The sequence below is a fragment of the Crinia signifera genome, chromosome 7 (genome assembly GCF_055691185.1).
Source record: "Crinia signifera chromosome 7, ASM5569118v1, whole genome shotgun sequence".
In the NCBI taxonomy this organism is placed as follows: domain Eukaryota; kingdom Metazoa; phylum Chordata; class Amphibia; order Anura; family Myobatrachidae; genus Crinia; species Crinia signifera.
In genome coordinates this window covers 101,119,100-101,135,230 of record NC_139223.1, presented here as the reverse complement: position 1 = coordinate 101,135,230, position 16,131 = coordinate 101,119,100, and the positions used below count along the sequence as shown (strand labels likewise).

Genomic DNA, 16,131 nt, shown 5'->3' with positions numbered 1-16,131 from the left:
GAGGGTGCAGAAGGATTTAGCCATCCTGTCAGCTAGAGTGGATATCATCACTCCTTTTCCCAGCAAGTCTAGCCAGCCTCAGAAAAGGCCCTTGTCGGCTGTGGCCCCTGATACAGATGAGGATGATATACTTGATGAGGGGGGGGGGGGAGTTGCAGGATCAGGAGCCTGTACAAGAACAGGCACCAGTACATGGCCCTGAGCCTCTTATCAGAGCTATTAGGGAGGTCTTAGAGCTCCCTCTGGAGGAAGTCACAGAGGGTGACTTTCTTTATGACACAGAAAAAGCAGTCTGTGTGTTTCCCAGAGCAGGCGGAACTAGAGGGTGTTTTCAAAAACGCCTGGAAAAAACCCGGAGAAGAGGTTCCAGCTCACAAAGAGGTTCGCAAATGCATACCCTTTTGAACCTGCAGGTAGAAAATTGTGGGAGGAGCCTCCCGTTGTGGACTCCTCAGTTTCACGCCTTTCTAAAAAGGCGTTTCTACCGGTCCCGGGTGTTTCCACCCTTAAGGACGGGGCTGATAGGAGACCACTCTCAAGTCGATGTATATGGCTAGTGGGGCCTCTCAGCGTCCCGTACTGGCCAGTTGTTGGATGGCTAAGGCCATTCACACGTGGTCCACCCAGATCCAGGAAGGTTTGCTGGGGGACATGTCGGTGGCGCAGATAGGTGAAAATCTGCGTCACATTCAGGACACGGCAAAGGTCCTATGTGAGGCCCAGAAGGAATTGGGGGCCATAAATGCCCGTAACTCTGCAATGGCGGTCTCAGCCCGGAGGGTCCTGTGGCTGCGACAGTGGGTGGCGGACGTGGACTCCAAACGCAGTGTGGAGAGTATCCCCTTCTCAGGGGGAGAAGCTTTTTGGGAGTGAGCTGGATGAGTGGATCTCCAAGGCTACGGCTGGTAAGTCCACTTTTCTTCCATCAGCCCCTCCTGCGCCAAAACGTCCATTTACCTTGCCTACCCAGCAGTCCTTTCGCGGGACTCGGTTCCGCTCCAGGGCCAGAGGTGCCTCTAATGCCAACAGAGGTGGATGGGGTAATTTCAGGAAACCTAACCCCTCTGGCACACAGGACCGTGCTGCCACTGCAGCTGCCTCCAAGCCGTCAGCATGACGGGATCTCCACACCACGGGATTCATAAACTTTCAATAGTTCACCAGCAACTCTAAGGGATGCTTCCACTCCTGTCAGAAAATACCCTCAGAATGATTCTGAGTGGATCTAACTGGGTGGGAATGACGGGGAGCGGGAACGGTACTTAAATCGCATTGCATGCCACAAGAACGTGACATGCGATGCGATTTCACTACGGTACCGTACGTACTGAAATTGGGCGCCGTGCTACGAAACAAGTACCAATTAAAGTATTCATGTGGGTGTGTGAGGAGGTATGTGTGTGTGTACGGGTGTTTAATAAAACCTTACTTTAATATTCTTGTTTTTACGCAACATTGTTATGAACTCAGCACCAACGGGTGCTAGGCTTAGCACCAAGCTTCAGCCCTGGCTCTTGGCTGCCCTGGAGGGGGACCCTTTATTGGAGTCCCCCCATTTCCTCAGGGACCCCGGCCAGGGCATACTAGCTAAGGGGGAGCTGCAATATGTCGCAGGAACCAATATAATAGTGGCCCCAGATGTGGCATTACTGACTAGTAGAGCCCAGTGTTTAAAAAATACAGGGACCTCTATGTCCCCCCCCCCCCCCCCCCCATTTAGCACTGGTTCAAAGAGTCCAGGGTTAGTTATGCTCTGAGGGCTCTTACACTTATACATTTAGAAGCACTAAACAGATCAGACTTGTCCATACATGCATCTCGTAACACATTAGTCAATAGATAATCAATTTGAATGCATTTTTTTTATCTTTTAATATTTATTTATTTTCCTTATTAAAAAATAGACAAAGACATTACAAACAAAAGTAAATAATTACATTGACATACTTAAAAATACTGCGCTTGTCAATCGCCCCAAGGAAAAACGGAGACTCAATTCTATATCAATTACAAATATCAAATTTAGAAATTCCTCGTTGGATGGCCTATGTGGGGGGCCGAGTAAGGTTTTACAGATGTCGGCCCATATTTGCGATTTTCTGATTCTCTCTGTGCAGGGGAGCCCATATTTATAATACATCGCTGTCTGTGTCCTGATTCGGGTAACTAAAGCAACTGGATACCAAATCATCTTGGGTTGTCCAGTTCTCGCGGATATTTTACCCATACATTCTAATTTCTCATTAGCTAGATATTTACTAGGCGCATAAATCGACAGTGTCTTTACATACAGTACTATGGACCTATGCCCGGTAAAACGGTGTATAACAATAAGTTGCACAAAATCTTCTGGGTCCCAGGACACATTGACACCTAGATATTTTTCAGTGCCCATTGCAGCAGCAAAGGGGGGAGTGGAAAGAACTTTGACGGAGGACCTGCTGGGAAAATAATAGATTTTGTCCAGTTGACAGCCAGAGAAGTCTCCGAATTTCTCAATCAGCTTTAAAACCACCGGCAGGGACGATGCGTAATCTGACAAGTATATTAAAAAGGTCATCAGCATACAGTGAGACCTTGTCCCTACATTCTCCCGACTCGAATCCTATGAACTCTGGGTGTTGCCTCAATTAACAAGCCAACGGCTCAATCGCCAAGGCGAACAGGACAGGGGAAAGCAGGCCCCCCTGCCTCATCCCCCTGGCAAGGCTAAATGCAGGAGAGGTCCATCCATTTACTGAGTGTAACCATCACCAGCCCCACTGGCTAATAAATATACATTGGTGCCCAGTGGTACCAGTAATATATACATTTCTGGCCTGTGCCAGCAATGAATATGTTACTGGCTTAAACAATAAAACATTGATGACCAGTGTAATGCTCCATAAGAGAAGGGGGAGGGTGGGCTGAGGAGGGCTGGAGGGGAGTAGTGGAGCAGGGCTCGAGGGGTGCGGCAGAGCAGGGCGGACCAGCGAGGACATATGTGCAGGATGGTGGCCAGGCCGGGTAAGTATGGCAAAACCAGCTATTATCTCTAGATATGCTGGTAAAACCAGCCGTCTCCCCACCTTCGCTAGCAATGATGCAGGAGCGTGCATCATCGCGAGTCGGCCATCGCTGGTGCATACACACTAGGGTATTTTCAGCTGAAGATCACCTAGTGTGTATGAGCCTTAAGAGTGAACCAGAAGCAGCCCTTAGGTCTGCTGTTTAAGTACTGTGACATCATAACCTCCTTCTTCCTATGAATTCACATGACCAGCAAAGAACAGTTAAAGTTAAAAAAGCTCTGTAGGCGAATACGATACGTACATTGCCACCAAGACACATTTAAGAAAAAAAACAAAGGGAAAGAAAGAAAGAAAGAAATGCTGCAACTGAAGCCAAGATGTACAGTATGTTGTCATATCTGTATTATCTACACACATACATGGTTCTGGTATAGATGATAGACAATGTCTTGGTCAACAGTCACTAGGTCAACCACCAATGGTGGACAGTGACAGAAGGTTGACACACGCAAAAGGTTGACGTACATGGTCGACCATCAATGTCAACATGAGATTTTCACATTTTTGGGAGTCTGTTTCAGCCACGTACGCTTGCCAAACCATTTTTTTTTTTTAAACATGAAAAACTTGTGTTGACAATGTACATCAACCTTTAGCTGTCGACCATTATTAGGGGTCTACCTAGAAATTGTTGACCCTGGGACCATCTACCACACACATACATATGTGCATTACAAGTGAAGTGTTTCTTGCCCATCAGGTAATAACAGAAGTAGTATCTGTAAAATTAATCAGCAACCATACAATGATATCTGTACATTCACCAGACGAGGCAGTGAAAGTATGAAACCTTGAAAATACAGACAGGAAGAATATTGTCCACAAAAAAATAGAGTAATAATGCAAGTTACCCTTTATAAAAATGATTTATATGACACACAAGGCTTGTAGTCTAAAATGACAATGCATTCAAGAGACTAAAAACTCATGTACAACAGGTAACGTGAATCAAAAAATGTATAGGAAACCGTAGCACTCAGCACAAAATGCACTATCTGTATGAATTGTACCATTTAACTGACAGTAATTCATTAAAATGCTAGGTTAGGATTAGTTGATGTAGCCCCTTATCTGGCAGTCACACATAGACATCTGTTCTGCTTAATGAAGCTACTTGGTCCCTTCTGTTCCATCAAGTACAGCAGAATATGTACCAGCTATCAAGATAAATCATGCTAAAATGCATATTATTAATGGAAGATTGAGCAAGAAATTTAGCAAGTTAATGAGAACAAAATAAACACAAGTACATCAAGGGTAATATCCAAATACATTTCAATGGGTAAACCCACTAATATTATTTGTACCCCTTTTTTGTTTGCTTGTTTATATATTATTATATGGCTCTGCAATGTCACATTTAAAAACTTCAGACAGTACAGAAGCAAAAATGGAACAGTGAAACAATGTTAAATGGACTTTCATCCTACTAGGTTGGTTGGACTGAAAATCTGGTACAGTATGGGAGCAAATTACAAACAGCAATTTGCTCACAAACCCAGCAAAATGGCCAAAAACATCCAGTCAATTTGATTAAATCAAACTGTTTAAACTACAGTACCTTGTCTGAGCTACAGTTTTGTCCATTTCCAGATGATGGCAGTAAATTACAAATTAAATTTTCCACCATCCAGGCCTAGATTTTTATTCCATCCAACCAACTAGTATGATGAAAGTTTGTCTACTGCAGGGGTGGGCAACAGGTGGCCCATGGGCTGGATGTGGCCCATGAACCAATCCTGCCTGGCCCTCTGCCCCCCACCAGGTAGCAATGACAAGCGGCCCACTACAGCATGCGGTGCCACTGAGGAAACCTGGTTCTTGTCACAGCAGGGCAAATTCGGGAGCAATGAATTGCTGTGGACTCACTTTTTTGTCCACGCCGCATGTCCTCAGCTACAGAGCAGAGCATTGGAGTACCGTCTGCTGCCGAGCTTCTGCTGCTGTCATACTGGTAAAGGAGAGCCGGCTGATCCCCTCCAGGTTGATCTTCCCCTTCGGTCACTTACTCCGCTGGTGCTCTCCCTGTCTCTGCCGGGTGCCCAGGTCTCATCACTGTGCCGCTGCTGGTCCTCTACCTGCTTTTGCCGGGTGCCCTGTTCTCATCCCCGGCCCTGCTGGGCTCTCATAACTGCGCCGCCACTGGTCCTCTCCCTGCCGCTGCTGGGCACAAGACTCCAGCGGCGTCCCTAAGGTGAGGGCTGCTGGCGGGGGTTTTGCAGTAGTATACCAGCAGTTAACTCCAGCATGCACGCATTTACTACCTGACCCCCCCTTTTTTCTCACCCCTCTCTGCCTGACTCCCCCCTTCTCTCACCCCTCCCTTACATAGTTACATTGTAGGTGAGGCTGAATAAAGACTTGCGTTTATTTAGTTCAACCTATGTTTATAGTAGCTTATTGTTGTATAGTACAGTATGTTCTGATATTTTTAAGACACATTGGGTGACATTTAATAGAATGCGATTTGTGTTTTTTTGCGATATTTTCACAGTTTCCCGTATTTCGAATTTTTTGTCGATAAATCGCACTTTCTAAAAGTGCGCAAATAAATCGCATCCAGATGTTTTCGCACAGAAAAGTATACAAATCGCTTATTTAATGGCATGCGCAAACGGAAATCGCACTTTTTAGGGGTCTAAAAATCGCACTTTTTTCAGACCAGGTTCTGATGGGTGATTTGGCCCAGAACTAACTTTGGTCAAATGCACAAATGGTTAATTTGCTCACAGGTGTCCTCATATTTACTCATAAACTCCCCTACATATACCACAACATCATTAAGGACACCTGTGAGGGTTTTACACATGGAGATTTGGCAGAGTGGGTTGGAGTTGGCTCTATGTGATTATGCCCATTTGGAGGAGCTGCGCAGGAGAGAGGAAGCTCAAACTACCTTGGCAACGGTAGTGCAGGGTACGCAGAGGGGGGATCTGATGCGCAGGGAGATCAGGCGCTACTTTTCAGGTAAGTAAATGTGTCCTTTAACCTACCCCTGTACCTTGCCTGTAAGTGTGCACGCATAAACGGAACCAAATACTGTAGTTTTGGTAGTTAATTCTGCAACAGCAGATACCTTAGGAATATTAACCCATTTAAGAAAATCTTCATCTTTTATAGGACACATTTTGTCCACTCTTTTTAAACTACCAATGCATGTATCTGCAGTTTGCCATTCCTTTTGTAAAATAGCTTTCACAACTTTATGCACAGGAAAGGGTCTCCCCTTTTTGGCTCTATCTTCAAAAAGATTAGCACTCTCTTCCTTTACCGTTTCCTTATACAGGTTGAGTATCCCTTATCCAAAATGCTCGGGACCAGGAGAATTTTGGATAACGGATTATTCCATATTTCGGAATATTTTAATATTTCAATGATGTATTTTGAAGTATCTTGCATTTATGCTGTATAAACACATAATATACACACAAATATATTTTATTACCACATAAAATACACACAAATATATTTTATTTGTTCAAAAAACAATGTTTCAAAACATGAAACAAAATGTGTGTACTATCTCAGCACTGAATTTGAATGCCAAGCAATCATTGTCTTGCACATATATATAGTGCCAGTTACATATCATGTCCCCAGTGATGCTGTTACAAATGTCCCCAGTGAGTTTTTAGCAAAAAAAAAAAATTTCACTTTCTGGAATGTCTGGTTTTTGGAATAATTCGGATAACGGATATTCGGATACGGGATACTCGACCTGTAATTCAAAGTTTTATACAAATTCTTTAAAACTGAATCCACGGTCTCCAAATTAAATTTACGATCATCCTCAATCAATTCCCCTGATTCAGCTGAAGAAGCAAAAGACCCATCATCATCTGACAATATCGGAACCATATCTGAATCATGATCCAGGCTTGCCTGAGACCTACTCCTCTTATTACTGGCAAAGAATTCATCTTTAGACACTAAAGTTTTATTCATCCACTCCATAAGTTCAGATAATTGAGCAGGTGGTGTTTGCAATGGAGATTTAGCTTTAGTACATTCTCCACAAAATAAATCCTCTAGATTCCCCACAAAATATTTGTCACAATCAGGGCACTGCTTAGATAACACTTTCTTCTTGCATGTTTTCTACTTAGCAGAAGGTACACTAAAAGTAAAAAGAAACACTCACTAACTACTTGTCCATGAAAAAGTAATATAACCAGTCCTCTAGGAGAGGTTTAGAGGCTTCCTCCATGATAGTCAGCTTCTACCAAGCATTACTGACAGGCTCTTAAATAACACTAGAGGCGCGGGAAGTGCCGTGGAACGCACGCCGCTAGTTGAAACGCATGGTTAATACCTGTGGAACGCACGCCGCTCCTGGAATCGGGTCATGACGCTGGGAGTACGGCCGGGAGCATTATGCTGTAAGCTTCTCACCAGCATGCTTCCCGGACACTATAGCCACTGCAATATAGGCACCGCCATCCCTGCATCCCAAACCTACCACCTAACCTACTCCTAAGGAGACAGGAAAAAGACTGAGGGAGTACAGGGAGAGGGAGCAGATATACCAGAAGGAGGAGCAAGAGGAGGATCCTAGCGTCATAGAGAAAAACTACCTGTCTACAAACTGGGAGATAAGGGGTAAACCCATTGTAAGGCTGCCATGAAGTAGGAAGGAGAAAAGAATTTACTGGTAGTTACCCAAAATCCTATTTTATCTACCATCCAATGGGATACTGGGTTCACTACTATGGGGAGGTCCCAAAGCTACCAGAATGGGCAGGTATGTGTAGAGTCTGCTGTGGAACCACTTGTACGAACTGTGAATCCTCCCTGGCCAGGGTGTCAAATCTGTAAAATCTTACAAATGTGTGATGACCTGACCAAGTTGCGGCCCTGCAAAGCTGCAGGGCCGAGACCCCACAGGCAGCCGCCCAAGAAGTCCCTACTGATCTGGTTGAATGAGCCTTCAACGATGGTGGAAGGGACAAACCAGCATTTGCATATGCCTGTTGGATCGTGCAGCGTATCCAACGTGCTATGGTCCGCTTAGAAGCAGGAGAGCCCTTCTTCTGTAAAGCACAAAGAGACTCCGTCTTTCGGATTCTAGCCGTGCGCTTAACGTACACTCTGAGAGTGTGAACCACATCTAAGGAAGGAGGTATATCCATATGTGCCGAGCTTGAAGGGAACACAATAGGTTGGTTGAGGTAGAACACAGACACAACCTTCGGTAGGAATTGTGGTCTCGTCCTGAGTTCTGCCCGATCCTCATGAAACACCAGGTAAGCGCTCTTACATGACAGTGCCCCAAGCTCAGATAACCGAAGCTAAGGCCAGCAGGACAACAGTCTTCCATGTCAGATGTTTTAAATCAGACTCCTCCAACGGATCAAACCAAGAGGACTGCATATAGGTTAGAACCACGTCCAAGTCCCAAGGCACAATGGGCGGTACAAAAGGGGGCTGAATCCTCAGGACCCCTTGTAGAAAAGTCTGTACCTCAGGTAAGGCCGCCAGCTTCTTTTGAAAGAAGACTCACAGAGCCGAGATATGGACCTTTAAGGAACCCAAATGGAGTCCCAGCTCCAAACCAGCCTGAAGAAATCTCAACAAACTGTTCAGATGAAACACAGCTGGTGGTAAACTTTTCTGCTCACACCAGGCCACGTATTTTCACCATATGAGATGGTAGTGGGAAGCTGTAACAGGCTTTCTGGCTTTATTCATGGTGGCAATGACTGGAGGATGTAGTCCCTTGTGGCCTAAAATCTGCAGCTCAACCTCCAGGCCGTTAAACGCAGCCGCGGTAAGTCCTGATAGACGAACGGTCCTTGGAGGAGTTCTTTCCTTAGAGGTAGACGCCACGGGTCTTCCACATGCATGGTCTGAATGTCCCCATACCAGGCCCTTCGAAACCAATCTGGTGACACCAGAATGGCCTCTGCTATTTGATGCCGAATCCGCTTTAGCACCCGCGCCAGCAATGGGAGCGGTAAAAACAGGTACACCAGCCGGCAATCCCAAGACCAAGTCAGGGCATCCACAGCTACCGCCCCTGGATCCCTGGTCCGTGCACAATATCGGACCACCCTGTGATTCAGCCTCGAGGCCATGAGGTCAATCTGAGGGAGCCCCCACAGATCCACGATGGCACTGAACACTTGTGGGTGTAAGCCCCACTCCCCGGGGTGGTCATCATGACTACTTAGGAAGTCTGCCTCCCAGTTGCCGACTCCCGGTATGAAGATAGCCGAAGGGGCCATCACATGGTGCTCCGCCCAGGAGAAGATCTTGTTCATCTGTCATGCAAGGCATGCTCTTTGTCCCTCCTTGGTGGTTGATATACACAACCATGGTTGCATTGTCCTACTGGACTTGCACCGTTCTGCCCTGTAACATTGGCGCCGCCTGTAACAGAGCATAGTAAACAGCCCTTAATTCCAGCTTGTTTATGTGCAACCTGGATTCCAATGGAGACCATCTGCCCTGGAAACGGACTCCCTGTATCACAGCTCCCCAACCTCGTAGACTAGCATCTGTGGTCAACAGAAGCCAATCCTGGATCTGGAAACAGTGACCTGCCAAGAGATTGGGAGAAGCGTGCCACCACTGTAGAGAAAGCTTGGTCTGTGCTGACAAAGAAATCTTTCTGTGCATTTGCAGGGGGGACCCCGACCACTTTGCCAGAATATCCAGCTGGAATGTTCTGGAGTGAAATCGGGCATATTGTATAGCTTCGAAGGAAGCCACCATTTTTCACAACAGTTGGAGGCAAAGGTGTACTGGGACCAGAGGGTATGTTAGCACCTCTCTGACCAGTTGCTGGATTGCTGTGGCCTTCTCGACCGGCAGGAACACCTTTTGTTCCACCGTGTCCAGAATCATGCCCAGGAACACCATTCTTTGGCTCGGGATCAATGAGGATTTTGTTATATTCAAGATCCACCCGTGGTCTCTCAGAAGCTGCATGGTAAGATTGAGTGCACTTCTTAAGGCCTCTTCCGATCCTGCCTTGATCAGCAGGTCGTCTAGGTAAGGTATCACATTTACCATTTGAATCCTGATAAGGGACATCATTTCTGCCATTACCTTTGTAAAGACGCGCGGGGCCGTAGACAGCCCGAAGGGTAGCACCTGAAACTGGTAATGGTAGTTTCCCAGTGCAAATCTTAGAAAGATTTGATGTGGGGGCCAAATCGGGATGTGCAAGTAGGCGTTCTTCACATCTATGGAGGCAAGGAACTCCCCTTGTTCCAGGCTGGCAATTACCGAACGTAGAGACTTCATTCTGAATTTGAACACCTGAAGAAAGGGGTTCAGTGATTTGAGATTCAGAATCTAAACACCCACCCGGGGTCACCCAGCAGACTCTTCATTACCACTTCTGATATTCCAATTGGGAGGAATGCCACCCCCATTATAAAATTGGAGGAAGTACCATCGAAACACCGCTTTGGCCAGGTCTAGAGGTCAATCTTTCCAACCATCTCCTAGTCTCACATTGAACTGTGGACTCTCAAAGGTGACATTACAATAAGTGGATGCAGCTTTTATATCCCCCCTTCCCTTCCCATACCATTGTGTACCACATTTAATTTTCTGCTTATTTTTAGTGTGTTATTGTACAATTAAATTGCTTTTTAATTGACCTTACTCTGTCATCAATTCAAGCGCAGTCTCTACCCTTTCCAATATATTTTTCTATAGGGACTGACAATCCCTTTTTTTGACAGCTGCTGGCAGTAACAACTCACACAGGCGCCCCTTCAGTTACTTCGGTAACTGTTTTTTACCTTTGAGATTCAGAATGGGCCTTACTGAACCGTCCGGTTTTGGTACAAGGAACAGGTTGGAATAGTATCCCTGACCTTGTTCCTGCCTTGGAACCGGTAGAATCACCTTTGACTGGAGGAGTCTGTGAATGGCTCCCTGGAAGAGAATCCGATCCTCCATTGAGGCTGGAAGGGCCGACTTGAAATATCTTCGGGGAGGGGGCCCGGCGAACTCCAGCCTGTAGCCTAGCGAAAGATGACTCCTGGCCCAGGAATCTAGGCACGAGCCATCCCACATGTGGCTGAAGTGTGACAGTCGGGCTCCCACCTCGAGAATGTCTCGTGGTGGGAGGACCCCGTCATGCAGCGGGCTTGGTAGACGCTGCGGTAGTTGTACGGTCCTGGTGGCCTGAGGGGATAGCCTTCCTAAATTTGCCTCTTGTGCCTCTGTTGGCATTGGAGGCACCTCCGGCCTTGGGGCGGAATTTGGACCCACAAAAGGACTGCTGGGAAGGACCTGTGAAAGGGCGTTTGACAGCCCGTGGGTGCTGACGGGAGGAAAGTGGATTTACCTGCCATAGCCTTGGAAATCCAATCAACAAGCTCACGTCCAAAGAGCCTATCGCCTGTGAAAGGAAGGCTTTCAACACTTTTCTTTGAATCCACATCAGCAACCCACTGACGCAACCAAAGTGCCCTCCGGGCCGACACAGCCATGGCTGAATTGCGCGCAATTATTGCGCCCAATTCTTTTTGTGCTTCCCAACGCACCCTTGCTGTATCCTGAATGTGACATAGATGGTCACCTATCTGAGCCACAGACATGTCCCCCAACAAACCCTCTTGGATTTGTGTGGACCAAGTATAAATGGCCTTGGCCATCCAACAACTGGCCAACACTGGGCGTTGGGAAGCCCCGCTGGCCATGTACATGGACTTGAGCATAGCTTCAAGTCATCTATCTGCACCGTCCTTAAGTGTGGCTACACCCGGGCCTGGTAGCAGTACCTTCATTGAAAGGCGAGAAACTGACGAGTCCACCACAGGTGGCTCCTCCCACCTCTTACGTCCCGCAGGATCAAAAGGGTATGCTTTAGCAAACCTCCTTGAGAGCTGGAACCTCTTTTCAGGGTTCTGCCAAGCACTCTTGAATGCTTTTCCTAACTCTGCCTGTTCTGGAAAATACACTGGCTGTCTTTTCTGGGTCATAAAGAAAGGATCCCCCTCAGTGGGTTTCTCCAGAGGAAGTTCTAAAACCTCTCTAATGGCTCTAATTAAGGGCTCCGACCCATGTGCTGGGGCCTGTTGATGAACAGTTTCCTGTTCTTAATCCTCCTCCCCTTCTTCTAAGATGTCATCATCCTCAGTATCAGGGGCCATTGCTGTAGCAGGCCTTTTCTGAGGCTGTGCAGGGGGAGGGGTGAGAATCAATCTTTGCAGACAAAATGGCCAATTCTTTCTGTACCCTCTGGGTCTGCTGAGTATTAGTAGACAGCTGGGAAGAGACTGCATCCAGCAGTGTTTTAATGCCGCTGGCCCATGCAGGTTCCTGACTATCAACCTGCGACCCACCAACCAGTTGTGGGGGTACACCACTGACCGGAGTGGCCACACCACTTGGCTGTAGTGTCATACCCGGTTCACAGGTAACCTGTGACTGTGAAGTTGGTATGAACTTAGTGCTGCATACAATACAGGTCAATTTCTTCACCATGATGAAGCTGCACCTGTACCACACAAAATCATACACACACACAGTGTACTCACACTGTTAGTATATATAGTAAAAGGCTTCAGTGAAGACTCCAGTGGCGTGCGGTGGGGTGAGGCACATCCTTTCCTGTCATACTAGCGTATATGCTGGCATTTTGAATTAATAAAAGTATGTCAAAAAATACAAAGAATATATAAAAAAAAATCTTATTTTTATTATTTTAATCATTTTTATAGTCAAAACTGTGGAGTAAAAAGTCTACTGGCTACCTTTTCTGCACATCTCTCAAAACTCAGCAAAACTCCAGCAGTGTATACTGCTGCACATAATGTATAATGTCGGCATGTACCCCATGGCTCATATATTGTGTGCATATCTGGAAGACTATGTGTCAGAGACTATCTGCAGTGTGTCTTAACTAGCCAGTGGGGTAGAAATACAGAGCTATTTGGGGGACCAGTACACCCTTAAACCATAGCTCACATATTAGAGAGAGCTGGTTGCAAACTAACAGTGTTATAATCATACATAATGTAATACAAAGCTAAGCAGCGCTAAATAGCCCTTCAACTTGCTGTCTCTGCCGGCTGTAAGGATCTGAATCCACCACGCCACCGAGGAGCTGTAATGGCGACCACAGGGATCATAAAGAAGCAGGAAGCATTGAAAGAGCGCGCTCAGCAGAGTCTGGTCCCGCTCTGAGTGAAGCCCCGCCCCCTTTACACGGAGCTGGTGCTTCCATAGATTATACTGGCATACAGTGTTTTCACATATAAAACAAAACATGACTAGCCCTGGCGGTCCAGCAGCTATCACCCATGCCAGTGTGATGGGGGGGGTTCGCGCGCCGCTACTACCGCCCGCCATTTTGCCACACAAGCTGTCGGAGTAGCACCTAACGGGCACTCCGAAGCATACTCACCACAGATGTCTTCAGACCTGCGCCCAGGGTGTGCGGCAGCTGGTGGGCTTGCTCGCTCAGCGCAGTGCTGGCGGTGACATGCCCCACTCAGGACAAAGTCATGCAGCAGGGTCAGCTCTGCTCCTTAAGAGGCTGGTGACTGACCCTTCCCCTGGCTTTCCAAAGCAGGACAGCTGCTTAGGTCTGCAAGCAGAGCCCCAAAACAACAAACTAAAATAAAACTGATGAAAACTCCTCTGGAGCATCCAGAAGCACTGCCTCTCCTGAGGCACATTTTTCTAAACTGACTAGTGGAGGGAGATAGAGGGGAGGAGCCAGTGCACCCACACTGAAAGCTTTAATGTGCCTGTCTCTCCTGCGGAGGAACTCTATCCCCCCCATAGTAGTGAACCCAGTATCCCATTGGACGGTAGAGAAAATAAGGCTGCATAAACATATCCATGGGTACAAATAAGTAACATAATCCTTCTCTAAAATACTAGCGCATTCTATATTACAAGGGACAAGCTATTATAAATCTAGGCTGAACTAGATGGACGCAAGTCTTTATTTAACCCTACATACTATGTAACTATATAATGCCACCATATGAAAGTGCTGTGCAAATAATACAGTATTTAATTATGTACATCATTACCCATGCCATTAGAGCAAAGCTGAAATGAGTCGATAGGATGGCATCCGTATTAATTAACTTTTATATTCTACTACAGTACATTGTGCCTTGTGGACAGAAAAAAAAAAATTCCAGTAACCAGTTTAAAGTCTACACGGTACAATTTTTTTTTGACCAATTTTGTTGAAAGACATTTTCATTGAGCCCAGTGTCCTGGACGAAAGATGTTGACGAATGAGATAAATATAAGGCTACGCATCTTCAAAGATATAACAAACGTGTGACTAATTGGAAAAGAGAATTGGGCAAAACAGAATTGAAAAAGGACCCAAGTCCAAAGAGGGTGTGGTACTCCGTGTCATGTTGCAGCCACTAAGAACAAACAGGATACTAGCCTGTATAAAATGGGGCATGGAAACTAGGGGAAACCATGTAATTATACTACTCTACAAGGCACAGGTTAGACCACACCTAGAATCTGGAGTACAATTCTGTGCCCCACACTACAAAATGGACATTTTGGAGCTGGAAAAAATACAGTGAAAGGCAACTAAGCTAATAAAAGTTATGGAGTCTTTAAGCGACAAAAGACAGACTAGTCAAATTGGGAATGTTTACACTAGAAAATAAACATTTAAGGGGAGATATGCTTAACACGTACAAATGTATAAGGGGAAGTTCACAACTTTCAGGCAACCTCTTCCCTTTCATATCAGAAACTAAGACAAAATTAGATTCTGTAGCCTTAGAAGGAAAGGTATTTTTTTTAAAATATAAATCAGGGCAGTAAAGATACAGAACTCTCTTCCAGGCAATGTGGTAATGGCCGACATATTGAAGACATTTAAAATAACGTTGGTCAAACATTTTCTGGAAAAACAAGGAATTATACTCCCCGATAATTCCTTTATGTTTCCTAGAGATCCCATGGCAGCCAATAACTAGAGGTTTCCTTCCTCATCCTCGAGTTAGACAGGTTACTTTTTTTCCCCAGGAACCTCCCCCTTTGGTATAAATCCCTGCTCCTCTTTCCTGGGTGTCTTTCGAGTGTCTCCTCAACATACTGTAGGTTCCTGGGGAAAAAAAAGAAAGACAACAAGGGAAGGAAAATTATGGCTGCCATGGGATCTCGAGGAAGAAACGGAATTATCGGTGACACCAATTGCCATTAAAATAAAGATTTTAATTGTTAAGGACACCTTGCAAAACTTGACCTCCAAACTGAGGCAAAGATACAGATTCAGCTCATAATGCTTAGAAAAAGGTGTGAGGACCAAGAGGCCGCATCACATGTCCTTAATTGAAGCCTTCCCCTTCCAAGCCCAGGATGTCGCCACTGCCCTAGTAGAGTTTGCCTTAATAATGGAAGAAACTTATTTACCTTTTATCAGAGGAAAAAATGATAAGTTCTCTTATCCACATTGAGATTGTCTGCTTTGTAGGAGCTAAACCTCTTCTTGCCCCTTCCGGCACAAATTCTTGGACTTTCTGACTTCTTTCAATCTGTCCAGATAAGTAGTAATTCCTTAATACATCTAAGTTGTGCCACAACTCTTCCTCCTCATTTTTAGGATTCGGATAGAACGTACTGTAGACAATGAAATTACCTGATTGAGGTGAAAAGATGAGGCAACCTTGAGTAAAAAATGTGGGATGGTTCGCAACACAACTCTGTCAGACATTTTTAAATATGGTTCTTCGGCCCAAACTGCCTTAATTTCGCTCACTCTTCTAGCGAAGAAGATAGCTACCAAAAAAAATATTTTCCAAGTTAATACATTTTAGAGGGACCTCCGATAAGGGCTGATATGGTTCCTTAATTAAGGCCTAGGTAAGTCCCAAGGAGTGACAAAAGGCTTTACAGATGGTCTCAGTCTTCTAATGGTATTACAGAACCTTATGATGAGGTTATGTACCAAAACAAGGGGGCAAGTGCAATTGTATGTGCGCACCTTGTGCTAGGGTGGGTATCACCTGGGGGCGTTTCTCAGACACCCAGAGACGTATGCAATAGAAAGAAGGTAGGTTCAACCACCACCAGCATAGGATAAATAAAACGATACTTTCCTTCTATG

At 45.7% G+C, this 16,131-nt stretch overlaps 1 protein-coding gene across 2 annotated transcripts in view; it reads right to left on the bottom strand.

Annotated features, from left to right (window-relative positions):
• GLS (glutaminase) overlaps positions 1–16,131 on the bottom strand; it is a 380,288-nt gene that overhangs the window by 343,965 nt on the left and 20,192 nt on the right. The window lies entirely within an intron of this gene.